Below are 12,004 nucleotides of genomic sequence, written 5' to 3'. Positions count from 1 at the left end.
TGTGTTTTTGTTGTTGTTTATCGATCACGGCATTTTCCTCCAATCTATCTATGTATCTATGTATCTATCTTTCGCACTTCTAGACAGACAGAGAGCTTGTTCCATCGTCGAAAAGGGGAGTGTGAGACCGTCATGCGGCAGCACGAGAACCACGGCATCTTCACCTGGTGCTTTTTAAGCCGATCACTGATCGAATCCTGCGTCGATCGAGACAAAGCTACCGCCGCCGTAGGGGCAGCGAGAGAGGGTGAGATCTCTCTCGGTGGGATTCAATCGTGAGCATAATTCAGTGGATCTCGGCGTCAGCGCCGATGCGGGAAAGGGCAGCACACAGCGACGCACTCACGCAGGATGTTCGATGAACCAGGGAATGGATGGGTGGGTGGATGGATGGATGGATGGATGGATGGATGGATTAAGTACAAAATGGATGTATTAAATGTGGGATGAACTGATGGGTGGGTGGTGAGCGATAGGCCAGTTGGATGGATGTGTATGTGAGTGGATGTGCATATGAATGAATGTATGGATGGATGAATGGATGGGTGAAGTGGTGAGCAATGAGTAGGTGGATGATGTATTTTGGGATGAATGTGCATGTGAATGAGCGGATTAATAAAAGGACATGGGTCTCTACATGGGTGTATTTGCGTGTATATGTATGTGCATAAATATTAATATTAATATATAAACATTTTTAAATTCATTTATATATCAATAGACTCGTATGTATTTATATACTAGTAGAAAATTGTGTTGTCAGACATTGCAACATCTGGCACATCCATCCACGTTTTCATTCATATATGCTCCCTTATTCCTTGATTCCCATATTCCCTTGTTTCCTTGTTCCCATGTTCTCATGTTTTCCATGTTTTCCATATTCCTTAATTTCCATGTTCCCTTGTTCCCATGTTTTATATTCTCTTGTTCCCATTTTTCTACGTTTCTATGTTCTCTTGATCTCATGTTTACATGATCCCATGTTTCCTTGTTTCTATGTTCTTTTGTTTTCATATTCTCCACATTCCTTGAGTTCACTTCTTCGCAGTCAATCAAAAGATTTCTTTGTCAGTTGTGTGTTATACCCAAGTTGTCTTATATAATAATAGATGTACAAATAATTTTTTATATTTGGTACTAAGAATTTAATAGTAAAATGAGGTAATATTTACTTGTATTTTAATGAAAGTAGGAATTAGGTTAATTTTCAAATGAGATTGATTGGACTCTTGTATAGTTGTTCAGTGTCAAAATGTCTCTTGGTTCTATGAAATGGGGGTTTTAACAGTGGATTGATGTCAACAGGTGCTCAAGAGTTGAGGAGATAATTTAACTTTTAATGTGTATTTTGATTATTATTTTATTGTTATGTTAATTTATGTTAAAATTAGATGGTTTTATTCATTTAATAGGCTGTTTTTGAATAAATTGGTTAGCATGATATATTATGAACTGATATATGTGAAATTTCATTATTTTTTGAATCTTACTCCATGATAAGTAATTAAAATCAACCAATCCTCTGTGATGATTATTTTATTTTTATTTTGTAAACACCAATACTTCCAAATGGAGTTTAAATTGTGTGTGTGTGTGTGTATATATATATATATATATATATAATTACTTTATTTGATAGAATTTATTTTCAACATTTTATTTTACATATTAAGAAATCTGGTCATTGTTGTAAGAATAAGAATTCTACTTTTTATTCTTATTTATGTTTTGAATTAACAACTTATAATTATTTGATAATAGTTGTGCTAAAATAAAGTTCTATGAAAGTATTCACCAATTAACTTCTTTGCAAAAAAGTTTGTTCAAAACCCTACAAGGTAGACTAAAACAAAAAATTGTGAAAAATAATTAACTAAAAACAGTTCATACTAAAGATTTTGCATATTTTTTTCTTATCCATATGATAAAATATTGAAAATGAATATCATGTAATATCAAATTCCCCATCCTTCTTTTTTGCAAAGACGGCATTTTTGTTTAGTAACAAAGAAAGTAAATGTTGGAAAAAAGAATATTTTTTTCTAAAGAATATGTATATAAAAAAATTGGAAATATAAACTTATGTAACATACAATTATATTTTAAAATTTCCATTAATTTCATTGTAATTTTATTGAATAGATTCTTTAATGTTCTTAATCTTATTCTAAAGTTTTTATTCATATTCCATCCAATTTTTCCTCTTCAATATCATAAGTAAAAGAAGAGTTATAGTTTGTAATCCAAAGAAAAATCCATCATTTGGGTGAGCACATAAGTAAATTAACATAAGTACTGCATAATAATTTAGTTGAAAATATATAAATGATGATAAGGTGGTCGTGATATACTCACACTTTGGAACAAATAAATGACCATTAAGAATTATAATGTAAACGGGTAAAAACTTGGTATCTTCACGGCACCAAAAAGTAGATATTGCTAAGTAACATAAGTTTACACATGTTTATTCTTGGATATATTTAATCCTTTGAAATGGGTCAATTTTAATTATAATATAACATATTTAAAAGATAATATGAAAATTTATTTAAATTGAGGTGATTGTTAAATAAATGTTTTTACTTTTTATTGTTACTAATTTCTCTATTGTAATAAAATATTAATAGCACAGAAACTACAATTTTATTATTTCAATTCTTAGAAATAATTAGAATTTTTTGACAAGAAAGTTCTACCTTTTTTTGAGTTTGAATCATTAATTATGTATATTATTTATATTGTAATATTTTTCTAAAAACAACATATAATAAAAAGAAGTTTTTTTTTTTTTTTGAGATTCTAATATATATATTGCAATCTTAGTAAGGAAAAAAGATTCAGGTCTTTCACTTTCTTAAGAGATCATGTCTTTCATAGTAGATTAGCAAATAGAAAGAAAATGTGAATTTGATTTGGACCCACTTCAAGGAATCTCCTAATATGAGAAAATATTGAGGCACACACATCAAAAAGTTAGAAAATTGATGCATTTTATTTATTTGTAGCATTAAATTATTCTTTAGAAATGTATTAGATTATTTTATATAAATTAAATATATTTTCAAAAGTATGTAAATTGGTCAAGAGTTATACCTTTTTAAAGGGATTACAGATTTGGTCAGTTGAAATTTAAATCAAAATTATAGAAGCTTTTAAAGGACATTGATATTTTAATAAATAATATTAATTTATAACTAATAGAAAAGAGATTTAAAAAAGAAATTGAACAACTTGATATGACAAAGTTTTTTGCATATAGAAGTCATGGCACAAACTAAAGACAGTAGCTAGTCTTGGAAAATGGTCTAAAGTATTATATTTCAAAATGGTATAAATTTCAATTTAGAGGGAGATTTATAAATTTAAGACAAAAATTATTACAACTAATATAATTTTTGAAAATGACAAATTACCATACCAATATCTTCTTTTAAAAATTTTATTGGAAATTATTTATAATAAAATATTGAATTCCAATCAATTTTTTTTGAAATTATGAGTAAAATTTTAAATAGTCAATTATTTTTTCATTGTTAGTAGATTTATGAAAAAAAAAAATAATAATCAAAATATCTATTTAGTTAACTATAAATATAGCCGTGTTGTCTAACAGTAGTATAAATTTTAATTCACTTCTTTTTTCTTTTTTTCTTTTTTAAAACAAAAAAGATATTATTTTGAATTTTTTTAGATAAAATCTCTAGAATGCTAAGAAAACCTTAATAATAATAGGTGTATTATAATATATGAGAATTAGAAAGTTTAACATGAAAAAAAATACAATGTTTAAAGTTGGTAATCTCTCTTTTACAATTAACTTTTAAGTTTGGTCATAGAAGTGAGATTCAAAAGGTATCAAATCCTTGAAATGAAAACAAATTTTTAATAAAACAACACCACAAGCATTGATGATGAAATGAAATCTTGGTAGAAACAAACACATACAATGTTACAAAAGAGCATTAAAACATACATTCATTTTTAAAAAACAATAAAACATAATCATTCAAACACGAAATTCCATCCAATCTAATGCACATTCTAAAAATAACAAATGGTATTAATTTATTGAAACTGGCAATAAACCTTGGTCACTCAGTTGCAGAAGCAAAGAGTATTTGCCACAATTGAAGAACAAAATAAATAGAAATTCTTTTAATCCAAAAACTTTTCACATGCACACTGACTTTGACAAGAGGAAAACCACCACAAAGGCTTGTAAAACTCACATCACATAAACTGACACAAGTCAACACAAGAGAAAACCCACATTCTGAAAGAGTTTAACACATATCCAAGTTATACATTTCTGAGAACACTAATCATACAATCAATCCATGTAATAATGTATTAAGATCACAGTAAGTGATGACACATTGAACACAAACGAATGCACACTAGTCTCACAATCGTTTAATGTATTTGTAGTTTAATATATAAGAGATTTGACATAAATATATGTATATATATGTATATATATATACGTACTAAATCATACAATCAAAATATATGTTCGTGTTTGAAGATCGCAATGAGGTGGTGTTGAACACAAACAAAAATGAACTATATCAGTGACACTGCACTGCTTCGAAGAACTGAGAAAGGTGACCACCAAGAGTCTGGAATGGAATCGCACACTGTTGGATGCGAGTCGAATTGAGCTTCGCGTGATTTTCTAGACAAGCAGCGATTTCTAGGTGTCTGGATCGCGATTACCCCCATTTCGAGGCTCCAGAAGCTTCAGTCTGGACTACCTGACGCAAACAAACGCACGCATGGGTGGGTGGGGACAAAGAGTTGGGCAATTAATGAGAGCTTATGAGTCTGTCGACTAGATGGCGCTGCAGTGAGGATGGTGTACAGTGAACGACAGTGTGTGTATTTGTTTGATTGATTGTTTGTTTCCTCTTGGTTGCTAGTGACAACTTTTTCTGAGCAGAGATCGGAAAGTGGTGGGATTTTTTTATACTGCTGCAGTCCGGCAGGGCTGGATTTGAGGGCACAGCCAGCATCTGGACTCCCAAATTTCAACAATCTAGGGATGAGTGGATGCCGGAATAAGTTGGTGATCTCGCAAGAAAGCGGAGTGTTTGTGGCGAGGACTGGAGAAAAAGGGAGCGAGTTTTTTCTACACAAAAAAGGGTCTCTAGTGTGTGTCGATGGGGGGGGCGTCAAACTGTCCCGCGACTTTCTCGACGCAGGCCACGAGCAGGCCGAGGCCTTGGTGCTCGTCACGAAATGTCTGCCTTGCAACCATGGACTTTCTTTTCTACCTTTCTCCGGGTCCCTTTGAAGGTTGGGGTCGCCGAACCCTGGCCATGATGTTGTCATGCCTTGTCGTGTGCCCGTCGTGTGGACCTCGTGATGCAACATGGTTGATTCTGGCCCCCGCGCACAGGGGCGTCGCCGCTGCCCACACCGCGCGTCATGGGGGCTACGTACACCGCCCGCTACAGGTCCTGGCTACTGTAACTCAGAGTTGCACATTTGTGACTTCGACGTTTTTTGCCGTCTCTTTGGAATGATTCGATTGCTTTTGAAGCGTGGTCGCCTCTTCAGCATGCAAGTAGGCATCAGTCTGATGCTTGTTTCTTCTTCCCTCACATTCGTCGCATTTCGAAGACTTTCGAATGGCTTCAATTAAGTAAGCATGGATTGTTAACGCGGTGCTCGAGAATCAGGAGAATTTGTCTGCAGTGTGGTCTAAAGATAGCACTCTGAATGCTGATTACCCTCCGCGAATTCATTTAGTGACGGTCGATGCTGGCTTGGAAATCGAAGACTTCGTACACGAATGTCTGCATTGGACTGTCTCGGTGGTCGAGACCGACAACATGAGTTGAATTTTTGAGCCAGCTCAGATTCCAGATCAAACATCCTCATCTTCAGTTTCCTCGTGATCATAAGAGAGAGCTTTCATCAAGAAGTAAAACTGCGAAGGTTTGAGGGGATTTGCATGACCGAGACGATCCGATCGTTTTACGATTAGACTCACTGTTCGATAAACCAGCTAGAATGCATGTGCCGGGGATAGATGATATATATCTAGACACCATGGAAGGTTGTGGGGCTTGACGATCCTAATATCAATCCTTTCTTTACAGGTCATAACATAGTCTAAGAACTGCAAATTTCAAGGTTTACACATTAATTTTTTACTTGTTTCTTTTCTATCAGCCTTATTTTTTGTGTTTAATTCCTACATAAAAAAGAATAAGAAGCACGAACATCCTTATTGGTTTCAATATTCCGCAGTGATTTTCATTTTGAAACTGTCTGAGGTAATGAAAATCCGCGTTGGATTGTAATCAAGAAATAGAAAATAAAAAAAGGAGAATTTCTCACTCATGTTGAGTTATTTGTGGATTCTGAATTCTCCGTGATGACGAAGTGAGAATACGAGCATTTAGGCAACTTTTTCAATACGGAGCACTGGCTGCTCACTGATGGATGAAGGATCAAAACAAGAGACTTTTTGTAAACAAGATATCTGGCACCATGGTTCAACTGTAGCGTAGAATAAATGGGCCACTGTCTGAAGATAAATATTACTCAAATAAACATTAAATTGTATATACATATTTTTTACTTCTTTTTGGGAGAAGGGCAGAGGTTGAATAAAACTAAAATAGGTGCAGTATGTACACCTAACTTCCTATAAAATAAAGAAACCTGTGGCTATACTATACATACATACCCACACACTAACAGATATATATATATATATATATATATAAATTTCGGCATGCTCCATCACACGTAACATCTGTCATCAAGCCTCTGTCTGTCTTTGTGTGTCTGCATGAGCTTTGTCTCCTATGCAGGATACAACACATGTGTCTTGCCTGAAACCCCACATGCCATTGACAGGTCTTCACGCTCAAATACTTTTCAACAAGGTTGCCGATTCTGATTCTACTCAAGTTCGTGGCTTATAAACGATTGCTTCCGAACTACTGCGGACCACGCCCAAGTATCGGAACAAATCATAAATGATGGTAATATAGTGAAATTTGACAACAAAAGGCCTTGGGGACCCATGTCCCTCCATTTAAGTCAACTTGATGGTACAAGGGAAGTTCAAAGATCGAGCTGGAATAATGCCCGATAACAATTATATGATACAACAATTCCTAACAAGCGCTTAAATCCATTAAAGAGAGGAATGTGCTAGTATTGAGAATGTACTGTGGTGATCACTTCTTCGGTACATCTTCAGTGCGTCACCTGCACCAATTAAGGTGAAGGAAATCAAGGAATTACTGCAGAGACACTATATAGTCTGTAAGATTACTGCAATAGAAAAGGACTTAAGTACACAATGAGAAACATGGCAACGCAAACATGAGATGATACGTAAACGCAGCTAAGTAGCATTGGCTTGGTTAACAAATTTAAAATGAAAGAAATCTACGACACGTTTTCTTGATTGAGTCTTCATCCAAATTAAAGCACGTCATTAGCAGCCACAACGACAACTGTAACAGGGACGAACCCTGAAATACTTTTTCAAGTATTTTTATATGCACTCTCCGATGCATAGTCCCATTTCCTACCCATACGGTCAATGTCTCGCTCGATTGGCCCTGATCCACTAAGGTTATTTCACAAACGTATAACTTCACAACCTTCTAATGTGTGTTCCATAGAAGCTAGAATGCAGTGGAATACTTTTAATCTAAGGTAATTAGGTGCAATCAACAAACTTAGTTCATTGTACAATCTCTGTTCCTGGGCAACAACGCCTTGTATCTCAAAAATAAACTAAGGACAAAAAATTCCTGTTTTAGAATTGTCCTTAATATTGTGAACTCAACTAACACCAATGATCCACTTAAAAATGCAACATAAAGTCTTTTAAATCTCAACATCATTGCCTGTGCTGAAAGCATCTTCTGCGTCAGCTAATACATCATTTGCGGTTTTTTCTGCTTTCTTTCCGACGTGACGACCTGCACCTACTGTTGCGACCTTTTCGTTTTCTTCAGTTTAGAATCTTCGTCATGAGCTGCCGATATTGCTTCACTATTGCCACACAGAAAATTCATAAGATGAGTAAAAGTGGAGACAAAAGGAGTTGAATTCGTTACAATAAAGGTGAAGGGAAACTTCAGAGAGAACACAAATTATTCAAGTGGACGATGAGTGGAGAAATACAAGACGAACTACAAAGGTCAAGTGATTATATTTGAAAAAACAGAAGCTAAGTCACGATGAAGAGGAACAGATGACGCACAAAAATTCTTTGCAACTCTTGTTGGGCTGCTCGCACACCCATTCAACCTCATTAGTAGCAGCCCCTCTCAGACTCAACTTTTTTCCAGTCAACTGTTATCAATGAATTTTAAACGTACTCCCACGAACAGATCAAACAAAATAATACCATCGGATCTTCATTCAGAGAAAGACTACGATGAAATCTAACACCAAATATGTCTCAACAATACGCTCTCTCTGCGCATTACAACTAGAACATTTAAACCAGCTCATTTAGTTCAGCCAACGCGACAACAAAGATTACCGTATTGGTATGTATTTACTCGTATTGGTTTTAACTTGATATGCTACAATTAAAAAAAATATTCAAGTCTTAATGGTTATCCTACTCTTCAGTGGTCTCATATAGCCTGCCACAAAGAAAATGACATGAAGGAAATATAAGACCATGGAAGTTCAGAAAGTGGAGAAATTAGCGCTTCGCTACTACACGCCATATTGACACATCACATGGCTAGAGAATTTGGACCATTATGAATCAGAAAATAAAGTTATAGGTCCGAAAATTTTATTCTAGATCTTGCTGCAGCCAAAATCTATCATGAATTGTTACCTAAAAGAAATTCACAACATTAACCTACATGATGTTAGGCTGATTTAAACACGTGCAACTTACCGACCATAACACTCCACAATAGCCTAGAATCTAGCTCCGATGCATGCCGAACTGCAATTGAAATAGAGTATACTAATCAGTGGTACATCCTTCCTACCTACCTAATGAAAATCAGATTTAAATAGCCCAAATTTTTGCCCGAATTCATGCACTCTAGCATCCATGCACGCATTTCCTACACACAAGTGCTTTACTAATTCAAGAAACAGATCGTGGAAAATGACAGCGTCAAATAGATGATATTTTTTCCAGGAAAGAATGGGGAGAAGACGTACCTGTATTCAAACACTTTCCCTTCACCTTGGCCCTCCGAATTAAGCCGGTGACGAAAATCCAAATGATTTCTGGGTCTTTCCTGCAACAGATAATTTCAGCTAGTTACATCCAGGAGTATAGAGTGAGAGAAGTGCATTTCACACATGTCAGCCATGCTATAAGGTGTTCGGCGTTATAATGACATAAGCATCCACATAAAAGTCCATAGCAATATTTCACTGATTTGTTCTTCTGTAATGTTCAGGAGACTGAAAAACTCCAGTGCAAGTTTGCAGCAACTAGATTGAACCGTCCATCCGGAGCAGATACATCAAACCCTATCAGCAGCACTGACTATCTACATCAAGCTGAAATGTGACCTCTCCACTGAATATTCAGCGTTCCGCACTCTAAACAATAATCTGCTATCAAACCCTTCGGCAGTACTCGAAGCATTAGAACTTCATACTCGACGGAAAGGCACAAACTCCCCAACTATGCAGAGAGTCACCTTTTCCTCCGCAACGAAGTCTCTGTAGAGCCCATGATCGAGGAGCATTGCATTAAACATCTAAAAAAGTAAAATCTAAACATAACCTGGTCTGCATTGTGTTTGCAACTAAGAGCCTATCGAAGATCTGATACAAGGACAACCTTCCCCATCCCCATAGATCCAACGATCATGGATAAGCACGTACATCGACTTCAAGAATGCAATATCCACATATCAATCCCAATAAATTCAAAAGGATTAGCAACCTCAGCTCTCTGTCACCAACGTCAAAGCTGAGGAATGCAATCCCCACAATTATCACAAAATACGAATGCTGCCATCAAACCTCTGAACCCAAAATTCTGGACAGCAGTGACGTCGGCACTTGCAGCGACAGCTTTGCAGGCGGAGTATTTGTCGTCCATGATGCTTGAAGCAGGGGACACACACAAGCAGAATCACGAAAACCAGAAAACTGAGCGCTGCCGATGCCTAAATTCCCTCCTCAACCCCACGGCTAAACTCAACTGAGTGCGATACAAACCAAGCACGCAACGATCAATTGGCAACGCTCCACAACTGTTCACTTAACTCCATTGATTGATAACTCACGTGAAGAGAAGCACAAGTGATGCAAGGGGATGGGTTCTTCCGTGAGCTTCTAGGTCTCACATGAATGCACACGAAGTATTTACTTGTGGGCAGAAGAAATTGATACTCAAGCTCCATCCATTGAGCCACTGGGTCATATATCCAAAAGATAGATAAGCTAGGGATGCCCTTAGACAGCAATGCTTCGGAGAATTAATCACAGGATTACATGCGGCCAAAGCGTCAGGTGCATAAACTGGTATTATCTACGTTCGGTGCAGGTTTTGCACAAAATTCAATTTAAGCATAACAATGGTTTCTTCCAGTAACGAGTCTGGGTATGTGGGTATTCATATCCATGATGAGCTCGTCAAGGATGTTCTCGAACTTGTCAGTGCTTCGGTATTTCACGCTCTGGATGCGTGATAGAGTTCACCGCTTTTAGCCACCATGACCGTGATTTGTCCTTCTCTTGTGAGTAATACGTAGCTGCAAGATGTGAGGAATCAGCAGGACCCGAGGACAATTGTGAGTGTTCAATCAACTCTCTTGAAATACAAGACTTCGAACTTCGCTGACACCCACATCAAATACGGTATAATGCAGCTTCTGGGGCCCATCCTGAGAAGAGCGGAGTTACGTATAAAGCTTTAATAAAGAACACAAAGAAAGGTAAGAGCCAAAACACTCATTATGCTCAGTTTTTTTGTGAGCACAGCAATCTTTTGCATCCATCACCAGCAAAGATTACCTGGTTCAGCGTATGATTTACCTTGAAGTAGTAACAAAGAGCTACAAAGTTGCGGTAATTACCTTCAGAAAAACACTCACTACCGGATCAATGCAATACTACATGTACTTCTCTTATGCCCCACAAAACATGGTCTCCAGATGAGTCCAGGCACTGCATATATAATTCAGCTCAACGCAGACTCTTCTCGAGCCTCGCCTACCCCTCCATCATACTGCGATTATGCTGAGACGAACACATTGTCCGTCCTATTGCCACACCTATATTTAGGGCTAATTTCAAGATCCTGAGCGAAGCAGAAAAAACCTCAGCAACTACACAGACGCGCGCACATGAATTTTGTGGGCACATTACTGCAATACAAGGTGGGCATGACCAAGTTAACCAACGAACTTTCGATGTTCGTTTCTACTGAAATCATACGTTTAAACAGGAGCAAGGCAATCAAGGATTACCTGGGCTTCGCGCGTATTGGCTTCCGCTGCGGCGTGCATTCTGAACTCGTCCCTGGTGCGTCCGCTGAAGCAATGCATTGATAGGGCGATCGCAGCCGGTGGAGCTCAAATTGGGGCACCTCGCTACAGCGGCATGCGACTGAAGAGGGTCATCGCACAATCAGAAAAAGCAGGACAATAATCTTTTGTTCCAATCTGTCGAAGCACATCGCTGATCTCGGTGTCGGTGAACCCCCACTTCGCAGACTGGAGACTTCCCCTACTCTTGAATGGATGAATGATACATTTATCATCCAGATGATAACCTGATAAGGGGCTCGTCCAACTGATGGATGATACACAATTCGTTCAACTTGTGGATGAAAGATGGCTCATCTGACTGGTGGTTGATACACGTTCGTTCGATTGATGGATGATGCATAATGGGCATGCACTCAAAATTGCATTGTTGTTTTTTATTTTTACATTTTTACATTTTTTGCATTAATATATAATTTTTTGTGATATAAATTGAAATATCTGTATATTTTTTCTTCTTTTTACTATGCTTCAAAGAGATA

The 12,004-nt window shown here is 36.7% G+C and overlaps 1 long non-coding RNA gene across 10 annotated transcripts; it reads right to left on the bottom strand.

Moving 5' to 3' along the window:
• Positions 1-7,482: 7,482 nt before the first annotated feature.
• On the bottom strand, positions 7,483-11,698 carry LOC112290140 (uncharacterized). 10 transcript variants are annotated; one of them, XR_016506097.1, is made up of 7 exons: positions 11,445-11,698; positions 10,260-10,727; positions 9,175-9,254; positions 8,900-8,950; positions 8,528-8,633; positions 8,243-8,268; positions 7,483-8,031 (listed from the first exon to the last, which is right to left on the bottom strand). It is a non-coding gene; the product is annotated as an uncharacterized LOC112290140 (long non-coding RNA). The 10 variants fall into 10 exon arrangements; XR_016506099.1 differs by lacking the exons at positions 8,243-8,268; positions 8,528-8,633 and adding an exon at positions 11,052-11,275; XR_016506100.1 differs by lacking the exons at positions 8,243-8,268; positions 8,528-8,633 and adding an exon at positions 11,052-11,249.
• Positions 11,699-12,004: the final 306 nt, after the last annotated feature.

The sequence above is a fragment of the Physcomitrium patens genome, chromosome 13, assembly GCF_059467195.1.
Source record: "Physcomitrium patens ecotype Gransden chromosome 13, ASM5946719v1, whole genome shotgun sequence".
Lineage (NCBI taxonomy): Eukaryota > Viridiplantae > Streptophyta > Bryopsida > Funariales > Funariaceae > Physcomitrium > Physcomitrium patens.
Note: the sequence above shows the minus strand (reverse complement) of the source record. Positions and strands in the feature narration are given on the sequence as shown.